The sequence below is a fragment of the Numida meleagris genome, chromosome 1, assembly GCF_002078875.1.
Source record: "Numida meleagris isolate 19003 breed g44 Domestic line chromosome 1, NumMel1.0, whole genome shotgun sequence".
Taxonomy (NCBI): Eukaryota; Metazoa; Chordata; class Aves; order Galliformes; family Numididae; genus Numida; species Numida meleagris.
The window spans coordinates 139,185,135-139,199,891 of record NC_034409.1 but is presented as its reverse complement, the minus strand read 5'-3'; positions in this window follow the sequence as shown (position 1 = coordinate 139,199,891).

The following is a 14,757-nucleotide window of genomic DNA, read 5'->3' as shown; positions in this document are numbered from 1 at the left end:
AAAGAAAGAAAGAAAGAAAGAAAGAAAGAAAGAAAGAAAGAAAGAAAGAAAGAAAGAAAGAAAGAAAGAAAGAAAGAAAGAAAGAAAGAAAGAAACCCTTCTGGATTATAAATACATAGTTTTATGCATTTTCTCCCATAACATAAAATTATTGGGTGTCAAATGACCCACTAAACAAAGAAGATAAGCAAGCCACTTAGGTATAGTTAATAGAGTGCAAGAGTGCAAACTAAAACTGGAGCAAAATTGCATTCTACAAGCCTAGTAACATTACATAGGCAGCAATACTCCATGACCCTTAATTAACATTATAAAATATCTTTGCATGTTTTGGAGATTATAATTGCAAGATTTTACATAGACTAAAGTGGACAAAATATACTATGCATTGTTGTGTATTGCAGATATAGGTTAATAAGATCTAGCAGGAAAAACATTACGAGCTCAATTATAGAACAAAAGCTACCTTTTATGTTCAAGATGAGTGTTCTCTGTAGGCCTTTAAACTTTATTTAAAGGCTAATTTCTACTCTAAAGCTTTTTCTTAGGTTGTATAGCAGGCTGATATTCATGCATTATGTAGTAATTTCAGACTTATAGGCATTTTTTTAAATAAAAATCTTTTTGCTGCTGGTTAGTTTTTCTGTTAGGATAAGGGAGATATATGTAAGCCATATTAGGTTAAAATACAAATTTTAAAAAATAAATTGAGATTTTCATGTATAATTCGCTCACTGTAAATACTATGCAAGTGTATATGTAGAGGGAAGTAAACAACTTCTTATATTAATGTTACTCATTTTCCTCAAAACTCTATGCTGGTGGTAAAGATCTAGTACAGTAAGACATCATCAGTTCACTGTGCTATTTACTGGGCAAAATTTTGGCTTCAGAGGGGCTTAAGGGGTGACTGCGCTGAGAACATCCAAGCAATTGCCCCATGTCATAGCAAAGCCAGCTCCAGCTGCTCCAAAAGAGACCCAGTGCAGCCAGAGGTGGGCTGTGAGCAACGACAGATGTGCTCTGGGAGAGCACATTTAAGGAAGGGAATATTGATATGCAACAAGAGCTGGGAGAGAGGAGTAACTGTCCCTGCAGCCACCAAGGTCATTGCAAGAGGTGCTCCAGGCATGGAGCAGAAGCTCCCTGGAGCCCAGGAGAGGCCAATGGAGGAGCAAGCCATCCTCCTGCAACCCACAGGCACCACATGGAGCAGATCTCCAAGTGCAGCCACAGAGGAGCCCACAGGGCAGCAGTGGATGAGGCCAGAAGGAGGCACAGCCCATGGAGAGCCACTGCAGGAGCAGCCCAGATGAATGATTTCAAGCTGCTAAACACCGTACAGCCACTCCTTAACTCTCCTCAAGTGAGTTAAGGGATAAAACTGGTAAAACTGAGAAAATTTGCTCTACTAGCAAGGGGACTGGGAGGTACAGGACAGGACAGGACAGGACAGGACCAGGGCAGCTGACCCAAACTTACCAAAGGGATATTCCATACCATATGACACCATGTAAATATAAGGGAGGGGAGTTAGCCAGGGAGGGGCTGCTGCTTAGGGACTAGCGGACCATCGGTTGGTTGGTGGTGAGCAACTGCTTTAGTGTATCATTTGTTTTTGTGTGTGTGTACATACATACATAAATGTAAAATTACAAGTAATGTAAAATATTAAAATAATAAATAAAAAATTAAAGTTATCTTCTTTCACTTTTTTTTTCTCTTAGTAAATAGTCTTTAGCTCAACCCACAAGTTGTACTGCATTTTCTCCTAATTTTCTCCCCCATCCCACCAGCATGGGGAAGTGAGTGAATGACCATGTGTTGCTTAGCTATCTGCTGGGTTAAACCATAACAGGCAGTCTAGTAGGTAAAGCAATAGCTGCATGTGCAAGCAAAGCAAAATGAGGAAGTCATTAGTTACTTCCCATCAGGAGGCAGAGAATTTCATCCACTTCCAGAAAAGCACAGCTTATCACCTGTAATGGTTTCTTGGTAAAACAAATGCCATCACTTTGAACATCTCATCCCCTCCCTCCTTCTTTTCCTCAGATTTTATTGCTGGGTATGATTCCATTTAGTATGGAATATCCTTTTGGTCAGTGTGGGTCTGTTGTCCTGGTGTCACATCCCTCCCATGAAGGAAGGGAGGACTGATCAGACTTGCAAATCTCCCCTGGTTAGATTAAGGTGAAAATGAATCTCAGGGTCCAAACAAAATCATAATTTTTAATGAGAATCTCTGTACTACAATTATCTTAAAAGTACTGGCACTCTTACAATTATAACTATCTAAGCTGTGCAGCTAAACTATGTGACTTTTTATAAGAAATCAAAATAAGCCTCACATTACTTAACAACTTTATGATGGGAAAAAAAAAAGAGAGAGAGAGGCAGGAAGGGGCAGCAGGAGAGAGAAAAAGAGAGAGATGGGCAGAGAAAGAGATAACCAGTCTGGGTTCCAGTGTTGGTCCAGCCAACAGGAGGTCCCCAGTCTGTGAGAGTGCTCATCCAGAAGTTTCAAAATACCAAAGTCTCAAAGCCTCCCTGAGCTTCTCTTTGGCATCCTTTTATGCCTGCTAGATTTACAGTTTTCCATCAACAATTGTTGTAGTTTTGGACAGAGCAAGGCTGTCCTGTCACCAAAGGACTCCTTTCTCTGACCACATCTTCAGCTCTTAGCCTGTTGTCATGGTGATGGCCTTATCTTACAAGTGTTTGAGACAATTCCAGGCATAAACAGATAAAGTGTTTTTTGTTTGTCTGCTACCCCTGGCTGTGTCCACTCCTACCTCCTTGTGTACTCCCAGCTCCTCATTGGCAGGGCCGCATAATATGCTGAAACATCTCTGCCTCTGTGTGAACACTGATATGCAACAGCTGAAAACATCAAGATGTTATCACCACAAATTCCATTAAAAATCCAAAACAGCGTCATACAAGTGCCTACAAAGAAAATTAACTGTATCCTACTCAAAACCATGACATCACCATTGAAAAGGCCTCAAGTTGCCCCAGGGGACATTCAGGTTGGATATTAGGAAAAATTTATTCTCCAAAAGAGTGGTCAGTCACTGGAACAGGCTGCCCTGAGAGGTGATTGAGTCACCATCCCTGGAGGTGCTCAAGAAACATTTAGACATTGCACTAAGGGACATGGTTTAGTGGGGAAATATTGCTGGTAGGTGAACGGTTGGACAAGATGATCTTGGAGGTCTTTTCCAACTTTGGTGATTCTATGAAGATGTCATAGCCATAACAGTACAAGCTAAAATCTCAGAATCACACAGAATGGATGATGTTGTCAGAGACCTCTGAAGGTCACCGGGTCCAACAGCTCTGCTCTATCAGCTACACCTACAGCAGGTTTCACAGGACTATGTTCAGATAAATGTCAAAGATCTTCAAGGAGAGAGACTTCACAATCTCTTTGGGCAGTCCATACCAGCACACAGTGCTGAGAAGAGAGGAAGTATTACTTCCCTCACCCTGCTGGTTATGCTTTCTCTAATGCAAACCAGAGTATCATTAGCCTTCTTTGCAGCAAGGGCACACTGCTGTCTTGGGTTAAGTGTCCACCAGGACTGCTATACTTCTGAAAGGCAATTCAACTCAAAACACGGGTCTAAAGGTTAATTAATCTTCTTTAGGTGCTTGTTCTGACACCCTGAAGAAAGTCTAGAATGGGTAGTTTAGATTTACAGACATAGCTCTTAGACATCAAAAAGTAGGACAAATGAAAACCAGTCTTTATGAAAATGTCCATCAGGCACTCTGTGTATGCATTCTTCAGTAGAAGTGTACTTATTTTTAACTTGTTTGTACCAGCAAAAGTGATGTACACATCTCTGTGCTTTTACACACATGAACTAGGACTGAAAAATGAACTGTTAAGAAAAAGATGGCAAAAATGCTAGCTTGAAGCAGCCATAAATGCAGCAAAATGAATAACAGTATCTGATTCAGTGTCTGTCTTGTGTTGAATCCATCCCAATCTTTTCTGTAGCAGCTGGAGACCACTATGCTGCAGTACTATTATGTTCTGTAGCTATTTTGATTGGGTAACAAACGTTTTACATGCTATATTAGCAGTGAATAGATTTGCAATAAGGGCAGGGCTTTTGCTAACAAGTAGTACTTTCAACCATAATTTTTAGTAGTTATACACATAACAGCATATTTTGTTTACAAAATGTACCAATTTTGTTTATTGAACTTGTAGTCCCTCCAGAACTTGGGTTCGTCACTCCAGTATTTTGAAGTTTTTTAACCTGGGAATTTCCAGAGATTTCTGAGCAGTCACTAGGAACTTAAGGATGAACACTGCTGTAAGATCTAAACCAAAATTCTCAAGAGAAGCTCATGAATAAGAGCCTCTCTGGTCTCTTTCTCTGAGAATCTGTAGCACAGCTTAGGGCAGAGCAAAACTGAGCCTCTCAGCTTGGCACAGAGGTCCAGTGCCATAGGAACAATACCATGCCAAGCCAGATACTTGACTGCTATATGAGAGGAGCTCAGATCTGTCAATGCTTGTCCACTTTGGAGCTTATAAGAATAATGGATTTCTTTTTGCACTAACATAATAGGCACAGAATGAGTTCTTGCATTTGTTAAATCTGTGCCATATGTGTTGTATTTCCTCCCATCCTCCTCAGCAAAGGCATATTTTGATATTATTCTCTTCTGGCACACATATTTTTCTTTTTATTGTTAATTTTTTATTCTGTTTGCCATAACAGAAAAATAATCAACACAGCTTACAGAGATGAAGCCTAGTGCATATTAAAGTTTCAGTATATTATTTTTTACAGAGCTTTGGCATGGAAACTTTATGTCATTACAAGCATTCTATTAATACAGTTTAACACTTTTTATTAATATTTCTTTAATTAGCTGCCTGGAAAATTTGATCTAAATTATAATTTTATTTTAAATGTTGGAAAGTTATATAGATTGCTTTATTCATGTAATCAGTATTACATTATAGATGCATTATACTTTAGAAGTAAAATATGTTTATGAAATGGCACACTGTAAGAGAAAGATGGCATTTCTGTCTAGTTTCATGTCATTATGAACCCCAAAGCATGAAATTCTTGTGAAATGCTGCATAGACTGCGGGAAAATTTCCATCAAGCACAGTATGGGTAAATAGAAGTAACTCAAGTTTGTGCTGCAATAGAGACACACAGTTAAGTTCTTCAAACCTTAGCCAAAATGCTTAGTAGTTTAGCAATATAGCTGGTGCTAAGATGTATCTTAGTATGCTGTCTCAATTCACATCTCCTTTTCTTGTAGTTTATATGTTACTTGCTAAATATACACAACTAATGACTTTTCCAGACCAAAAAAAAACCCCACAACCCAGCTCCTTCCTTCCCTAACGAGTTCTTTCCTAAGCATCTCATAAATGTAATAGTATTTTTTCAAAGTGAAGTTCAAGGAGATGTTCACTTTCTTTGATCTAACTGTACACAGAAAGATAAAAATCTGTATCATTGTAGTGGTGATGGTCAAAAACCTTCCTATTTCAGGAGCTTCACAATAGCCAATAAAGATAACAAAACTCTTAGTCGACTCAATGCCAGGTGGTCTAACTAAGGGAAACCAGTAAAACATAATTACCTCCTAAAACCTTAGGTTACCTGCTACTCATATCTACTATGGAAATTTCTAATTTACACTTACCATTTTAGTCTTGACCATGATCTCTTTCATCCTTCTCTTACTATATCCTTAGCTAGGCTAGTAATGTTCTTCAAAGTCCAGAAATGGGACAGCTGCAATTCAGAAATTTCTTGATGAATGCTTTCATGTCTTGATCTTTGTCAATAAATCAAAGTAAGTAGAAATATTTATTAATTCAGTTATCTGAACATACTAATATTCTTCTAGAAATAATTTCCCTTGTCTAAATAATCTCACTTCTCTGTCAGTAGAATTTGATATAATTTATTTGTGGTCTGTGAGATATTGTATTTCTTAAACGTTTTGCTTTCTATTTTATATATACAAAATTCAACGAGTGCAAATTTATTAACAATACTGCTATTAACACATTTTTTTACAAGAATTTTAATACTTTTTGGAGATATCCTTGGTCTAAAGTATGAATTATTCATCATTTGGATATCTAAATTAACTTGTGGAGACATATGTAGGTTGCTCCAGAAATAATGTCTCCTATTTATTTCAATGGAAACTGCAACAGATACAAAGAGCACAATAACACTATCTGATAGGGCAATTTCTCAGCTACAAAACACTATCTTTCATCATCATCACCATTACCTATGCATTTTTTTTTTGCCAGCAAACAACAAGAGACTGCATGCCACGCTCATAAAAATTTGCACTAACAGAGGTGATACCTAACCATGACCATCTGGAATATGACTTCTCTTTCACGTCACTGCCAATTGTCAACGGTTTACGGGCGTTAGGCCCGATTCCGTGACAAAGGGGACGGGGGACCCAAGGGCCCACGCCCCGGGAAAAGGGGAAAGGGGAAAAGGGTAGGGAGATGGCCCTGAGAGCAAAGAACAGCGGCAACAATCTGAGGAGAAACAAACTAATTTACTAAATACGATATCGGAATGCAAAACAACACACTATAATACAATATAATTACAATTTAAGCTGATAAATCCAATACAGAGAGAGAGAATGTCCCAAAATCAAGGTAGGCCTTACTCTACTACCGACGATAAGACGGCTGGAGAGCGAGGTGCTGCCAAGATGAGAGACGGCGGAAAAAGGGACGAGGTCTCGTGATCTGCAAGTTTTTATACTGCGAGCTTTTATCTTTTCCCTCCGGCTGGAAATGGTAACAGAGGAGCAAAGTACCGTGGGGACTGTAGTAGTCCTTCTCTTCTGAGGAACAGGTACATTCACTACATGATGTTATGATGTGGAGTACCAATAACCGAAAATCATAAAACCATGACACCAATACTGCTGCAACACAACACCTACTGCCTCACTGTGCTCACATCCACTGTTTCAACTCCATAAACATTCAGCAAGCGCTGATGAATGTCAGTGGGTGCCATTTTTTTCCACATGGAGGAATTCAATTCCACACCTTTGCTTCATACACACTTCCGTGCCAGATGCCATTTTGTCAGACTGCCCCTCTGCTGCCATCTGTCACACAGCAACAAAACGGAATATTGGTGTGAAGGTTAGATATAATAAAATATTATAATAATATTGGTAATATAATATTGGTGTGAAGGTTATTGGTTAGATAAGAAAGCAGTCAGACTGATTATAATGGTTCATATTTATGCATATATATGCATACAAATTACAAATAGGTACCCATAATAATAAATGTGAGTTGTTTATTAGCATTATTTTTTCTGATAGGAGAATACTAAATAAAACAGCTTCTCCTGGTGATCTTTTCACCCCTGTGGAAGTTAGATCAAAGTTCTTAATTATGCTTTTCAGATTTTCTTATCCCATTTCAACATTTGAACAGAAATGCAAGATTATGACCACTTAATATTCAGAATTTAATTGACATCATAAATGTGATGGCTAAGTTCTTCTTTCCTTTCTTTCTTCTTTCATTCTTTCCTATTTCTTTTTCTTCTTTTTTTCTTTTTTTTTCTTTCTTTTTCTTTGCCCTTTTCTTTTTCTTTGCCCTTTTCTTTTTTCTTTTCTTTTCTTTTCTTTTCTTTTCTTTTCTTTTCTTTTCTTTTCTTTTCTTTTCTTTTCTTTTCTTTTCTTTTCTTTTTCTTTTTTTTCCTTCCTTCCTTCCTTTCCACATATGTCTAAGTATTAAGGACTTTTAAAGATTTTTGAAGTTGTTCTCAAAGGTACAGCGCAGCTTATGAATACTGTGATACTTATTCAGAATGTGACACACAGAAATTTCAGTTTCAGCTTTGAATCTTTTAGTTTGTGATCGGCTAATATCTCATCTCTGCAGATACATTCCTGTCACACTTCCTTTTTTACTCCAAGTTGAAGTTCTTTTTTTTCTAAATACATATTTTTTTCTGAAAATAAATGGAAAACGAAACATTCTGTCTATGTTTCAAGAAATAAATAGGGGTTTGAATAAATGTCTAATTGAAATAAATTGTGATTATCCATTGACTGCAGTACAGCTGAGTGATTTTTATTTCTCCAATGCCTTTTTCTAACATTAAGTCTGATTCACACGTATCTCAATTTAAACTATTTGTTAGTTTTATATCTATACAGCATTAAAAATAGTCCTTCATGACTTTTGTTAAACCACTTCTTCACTATTAAAATACATAATCAGCCAGCCAGCTACCTAGTCATGACAATCTTGAGAGAGAGACTTACCTTTTGAAAAGGTTTTTTTTAACTGATTTTGACTTTTTTGAATGAAAATCTTCCCTATAATGAGCTATTTACATACACATACAGGTTATCTAGGTAGCTATGTTTTAGTCATTTTTATTTTGTTCATTTCTTTCTCTTTTCAACTATTAAATATATTCACTCATTATAGTGTCTATTTTATTAAAATGAGGGGTATTTTTTCAAAGAAACATTGGTAATGAGACATCTAATTCATTTTAAAAAATAAACATGAGTAGGTGTTTGCTTGCTGTCTCTCTACCTAAGTTTTTGTTCTCGTCTCATGTGAGTTTTCTAGAATGGTCTTTCCATGTGGCCACAGAGTATCCAGAACACCTGAAAATAGGGCCTGGAAAAGAGTACTAGTCAAAATCTATTTTCACAGTATTTATCTCCCCCCCTCCCTCTCCTCCCCAGTCATTTCAGATAGACTTTTCCCCTCTTTATTTATCAAAATAACTTTAATAAGTACAACAAACAACAACAAAGAAGCATATTGTAATTTCTTCACTACACCAGCCCTCTCCCTTTTCTCTCCTTCCTTCAAGTGGGAAGAATATTTTCTTTGGAAGACAAGTGATGATGTTTTTTTTTATTTTCAGTAACACATTTGTTTCTTCAGATGTTTGCTACAACTTTGTTTTTGTTGTTAATGTTGTTACTTTGGTTTGCTTTTTTTTTTGTTTGCTTTTCTTATTTTTAACATTCTTTGCAGTTTCATTTTCACTAAGTTGTTTATTGTTTTTTTGTGAATATTTTTACGGCACAGTTTCAGTTGGTGCTGTTCCTGGATATGACCTAGTCCCTTTAAACTACATGGAGTTATACCAGATTTGCATGATGTTCAATGAAAAATCACCAAAAGTTATTATCATGATCCTCTTGAAATAGATTGGATACTCTCAAGATCAGAATAGGAAGCTGCATAATTGAGTAAAACTAAATAATTACTCTTCGTTCATCTGGTGGCTCTGAATGCTTTACAGTTGACAAATTAATAAACTTATATTGTAAAGTAAAATAGTGCAAATATATACCTTTTAAAAATTTTACTACTGCGGTGAATCTAAGCATATTTGTAGTGATACCAGTTTTAAAATTATTGTAAATTGGTTGCCTGGCACAAAATCATTTTTCAACTGTCACTATTAATTTTTGCAGCCCTTGCTAGCAATACAGAACATTTATAACTTTCACATTTATAAAAGCAACATACTAATTTGTGGATTTTTTATTCTTGAACCTTAGTTATTATCATAATTGCCATAGTTTCAGCCTATTCTCTTTTACAGAGTGACATTTCTTGCCCAAATGCATTATCTTTGATAAATGTTTCTTACCAACATTTTATGCAAAAACCTCTTGGTTACTTGTAGTCATACCAGGCTGTGAATTATAAAACCATTTTCACTTTTGACATCTGTTCTTAGAAAATGTAAATGACAGTCACAATAATGCAGCCTTGGCCCACTCCTTTTCCCCACAACAACCCTCGAATTTCTTTTTTCTTTTGTTGCTCCAGGCCATAAATACTGAAAATCCTAATTAAAACTCAAAGTTTGACTCTGTTCTCTTTAGGGATTACAGAAACTAAGAAAGTGAATGTGCATTAAAAAATTATACTGGTCCCAACAAAGACATCCTCAGAGTTTTAAATTCTTAACTTTTCTTTGCTCTGGGATCGTGTACCTTGTAAGGGAAATAGTTACTGTGGAAAAACTAATGAATGTAGACATCATTCAAACCAGTTTCATGCATACATGAAGTGTCAATGTGAATAGAATTTCAAACAAAAACATCTAAGCAATTATGCAAGGAGGAAAGAATTATATTTGGTAGATACAAAGAGAACTTTGTTACCTCTGACTTCATAGAAATAAGCACGCTTGTATTTGTGTGCATATGTAAAATATGCCCTTACAATAGCAGTAAGGCTTCACCACTTTAACAAACTGGGCAAGTAAACTGGCACATTTTCCTGAGCTGATGTCAAGAGTTGTAGGTCAAGGTCAGGCTTCACATAATACCTTCTCCATGTACAAGGCAACTTTGTTTGATTGTTGCCTCTTTTATTTTCTTTATTTTTATTTTTTTCCCAGTGGGAACAAACTTAAGTTAAAGGAGGAGGAAAAATAGCTCTATTTACCAGAACCTTTCCTGGCTGCAGCCTCTCTGTGATAAGAAAACCAATCTAACATAGCGGCTGGATTTTTCTTACAACAGATAAAAGGAAAAAAGAATAGTTTGTTTGAATGTTTGTTTCACGGAGTATTTTTGCTTTCTCTGTTGCACTATATTAAAATCAAAGCTAAAATACTCTAATATAGATAATGAGGCAGATTCTGTCTCTCACATTGCATCAAAATGAATTATGAATGAAATTACTCCAATTTACTAAGTGAACAGGGATTTTCCATGCTTCATGATTTACTGATCTTAGAGTGCTTAATAAGTGATCTTAGAATGTTGTAATAGAACTGAATTAAGGTTTTTACAGATAACATACAAAAAGATTGATACCTTTTTTAATATTGACTACTTCCCCCAGGTAGGATATTCTTGATTTGCATATATGTGTTCAATAGAATCCAATAGCTTTCAACACCAAAAGTACTTCATATCCTACCTATATTTAAAATCACAGTTGGAAAGAATATCCAAACTTAGGGAATTTTGGCTTCTTCAGTGCAGTAAAAAATTTCACAGTTAATAAACATTAGTGTCATTGTATTTCATCCATGTTTCTTTTGCTTAATCTTGGTAGATTTTGTTTAAGGCTATTGCAATGTGCAACAAACATGGTATTTTGTTTACTCTCCAACTTATTCTTGGCTAACCACAGTCATAATGACGTTAGTTAGAAATGTTAGACAGTTGTTTGGACAATCATATCAGGTCTTAACTGCATGCTCAATTCTTATAAAAGAAAAATAGATTTATTTAGTAATCAGGTCATTTGCATATCATTAAGAAAGTAACTCAGATCTGAATCTTTCATGCATAAACCATTACTAGCTTCTGCAGAAGCTTTTTTTGTTCCTTTACTGAGTTGTTTCTGTAATACCGAAGACAAAAATGTTGTCTCTTACAAAGATGATCTGATATCCCATAAACATCCAGGTTTCTAAATCTATCCAGCTACCAGTTGCAATATGTGTAATCTGTTAAGTATGCTCTGTTAGTGAAGCATATCTAAATACAAAAGCACTACAGAAAAAAAACATGATTTAAAACAGCATTTCACTGTACCACTTTCAAGGGTTGCTTGCTCAGCCTCATCAAGTAGAAGGTAACCATACCCCTCTGCAGGGAATTGGAACATACATGGTTTTTAAGGTCCCTTTCTATCCAAACCATTCTGTGATTCTATGATTCAGTTAATAACTCATATTCTCTAGACCGATCATCAGGAATACACAAGTATTCCAAATGGAAGAATCTGCTGATGTAAGACCCTAACAATGATTTTCTTTATAATGAAAATAATGCTTTATTATTATACTGGCTAGGTGGCCAGTATAAAGAACTCTCAGCAGTGCCACAAAGCTAACCAGACTTTCATATGTCCTTAGGTGCACAACTTATTTCATAAAATGTACTGGGAACTTAAGTAATTAACTCAGTTTTTGTGGTTGTGCTCTATTACTGTGGATTGGTTTCATCACACTTAATTTTGAGAATTTTCTCCAAGATGCCTCGGCTGAGATCCTAATAATGAAAGGATACAAATATGGGGACAATTCAGCCTTTTGAACATTTATATAATGTACTAAAGGTACATATCTTTCTAACAATTATGAAGTCTGTCTAAATTGACTACGCTTCTAAATTAGACATCTGAATTTAGAATACATTACAAGATATAATGAAGGACCAGATTTGTAGAAGATAGGTATTGGAGTGGCCAATGTTTTGGTGTCACAATATTTTATGAGAAGTGAACTTGAAACCTCAATAGAAAAGGGCTGAAACTAGAAAAAAATAAAGAGTATGTAAGCAAAACCAGTAATCAATGTACCCTGTTTAGCAATTTGTATGTTCTTGCTTTCCCCTTCTTTACAAGAATAAAAGACCAAGCACTTCAATAAGAAAAAGGAAAAAAAGCAACTAACAGTCAAAGAATTTTAGAAATGAATACTGCAAAGCAGTAAGGCATTCATGTTAATCTCTGATAATTCTCATACATATAAGTTTCTAGCTCATTTTTGTGATAATCTTACTTTCTTCTTTATTCTGTGTCTCTTTTCATTCTCACTCATTTTTCTTATTCCTTCCTTAGCATAGAATACCCTAATATATATATATATTTGCCATCAATGTTAAAATAGACACAATATGTATGTCAAAAGAAGAAAAATACCAAATAAATTTCAGAGAACAGTAATATGTTCAGAACCACCTAGTTAAACTCACAGAAAATCTCATCAGGGCTACAGCCTAGAATGTGACTCAAGAGTCTTCCTTTGATTTATTGTAAAGTGATATGTACATCAATGACTTTCTTCTTCATTAAAAAATAATACTTTTTCATTTCGCAAAGATCTTGTCAAATGCAATTGTAATGTGGGGCTGCCTTACAAGAAAAGAGAATTCTCAACAGGTGAGATCATTTGAAATGAACCTAGAATCTCATTGTCTGGTGAAACAGTCGTAACAGTATATGTGACAAGTGAATTAGAAATTCAGTCCAATGCTAGGTATCTAAATTCTGGTAGACAGCATCTTCCTCTGGAGGTCTTCAACATTACCTCTTTCTCCCTGTTCACTAGATAAGTGAGACAAGCATTTGAAGGATGTTAGGAGTAGTAAACACACAAACAGTACATGCAAACAAATTATTCAAGTGAATTGGATAGAAATCAATAGAAAATAAATTATCCCTTGTTTCTAAAAGAAGTCTTTCTTTCACACATTATTTGTACCTTTCTGCACCTACAATTCTCCCAGATTTACTGGTCTTTTGAGGGAAGAAATGTTTAATTTGTCTACTGATATTTTACTGTTCTTTTACTAAAGATTATTATTCTGACTGCAATGGCTATTTCTATTGTTATTTACTAAAAAAATTAATTGTGAAAATACAATGTAACATTACATCAAAATTCTCCAATCCATATCAGGAAAAGAAATATTGCATTAAAATAAGTATATTTCTGCATTATGAATTATACTTGAAAATGTATAATTCATAATTTCATGCTTGGAAAATTATGATCTGGTTGCTATCACAGAAATGTGGTGGGACAAATCCCACGATTGGAATACTCTGATTGAGGGCTACAGGCTCTTCAGAAGGGACAGACAGGGCAGGAAGGGAGGGGGAGTTGCCCTCTATGTTAGGAAGTGGATAGATTGTGAAGAGCTGTGTCTGAGTAACAGCCATGACCAGGCTGAGAGCTTATGGGTTAAAATCAGCGATCGGTCCAGTAAAGGAGATCTAGTGGTTGGGGTCTGTTACAGACCACCTGATCAGGGGGAGCCTGTGGACGAGGCCTTCTTGCTCCAGCTGCAGGAGGTGTTGCGTTCGTGGGCTCTTGTCCTGATGGGGGATTTCAACCACCCGGATATCTGCTGGGATAGTGGAAAGGCGGGCGGCAGACAGTCCAGCAGATTCCTGGAGTCTGTTGAGGACAACTTCCTTGTCCAGGTATTAGATGGACCAACCCGAGGTGAAGCCTTATTGGACCTGGTGCTCACCAACGTGGAGGAGAGCACTAGAGGGGTTAAGATTGGAAGCAGCCTGGGCTGTAGTGATCATGCCCTGGTGGAGTTTGTGATCTGGAGGAATGCAGGCCTGGCAAAGAGTAAAGTCAGGACCCTGAACTTCAGGAGTGCAAACTTCCAGCTGCTCAAGGAACTGCTGGGTGGGATCCCCTGGGAAACTGTCCTTAAGGGCGTAGGAACAGAGCAGAGCTGGCAGCACTTTAAGGACACCCTCCTGAGAGCCCAAGAGCTCTCCATTCCCCAGCAAAAGAAATCGAGCAGAGGAGGCAGGAGACCGGCATGGCTGAGCAAGGACCTGCAGCTTAAACTGAGGGAAAAGAGGGAAATGTACAGGAAGTGGAAGCACGGTTGTGTAGCCTGGGAGGAATATAGGGCTGTTGTCCGCATGTGTAGAGATAGGATCAGGAAAGCCAAGGCGCAGGTAGAGCTGAACTTGGCTAGGGATGTGAAAAATAACAGGAAGGTGTTCTACAGGTACATAGGCAAGAGAAGACAAGTCAAGGAGAGTGTTCCCTGGTAAATGAGGATGGAGAATTGACTTCCTCAGACGTGGAAAAAGCTGAGGTGCTCAATAACTGCTTTGCCTCTGTCTTCACTAGTAGTCAGGCTCCCCGTGTCTGCCAGGACCCTGAACCTCGAGGTGTGGGTGAGAGGAGCGGATTTTGTCCCACTGTAACAGTGGAACAAGTT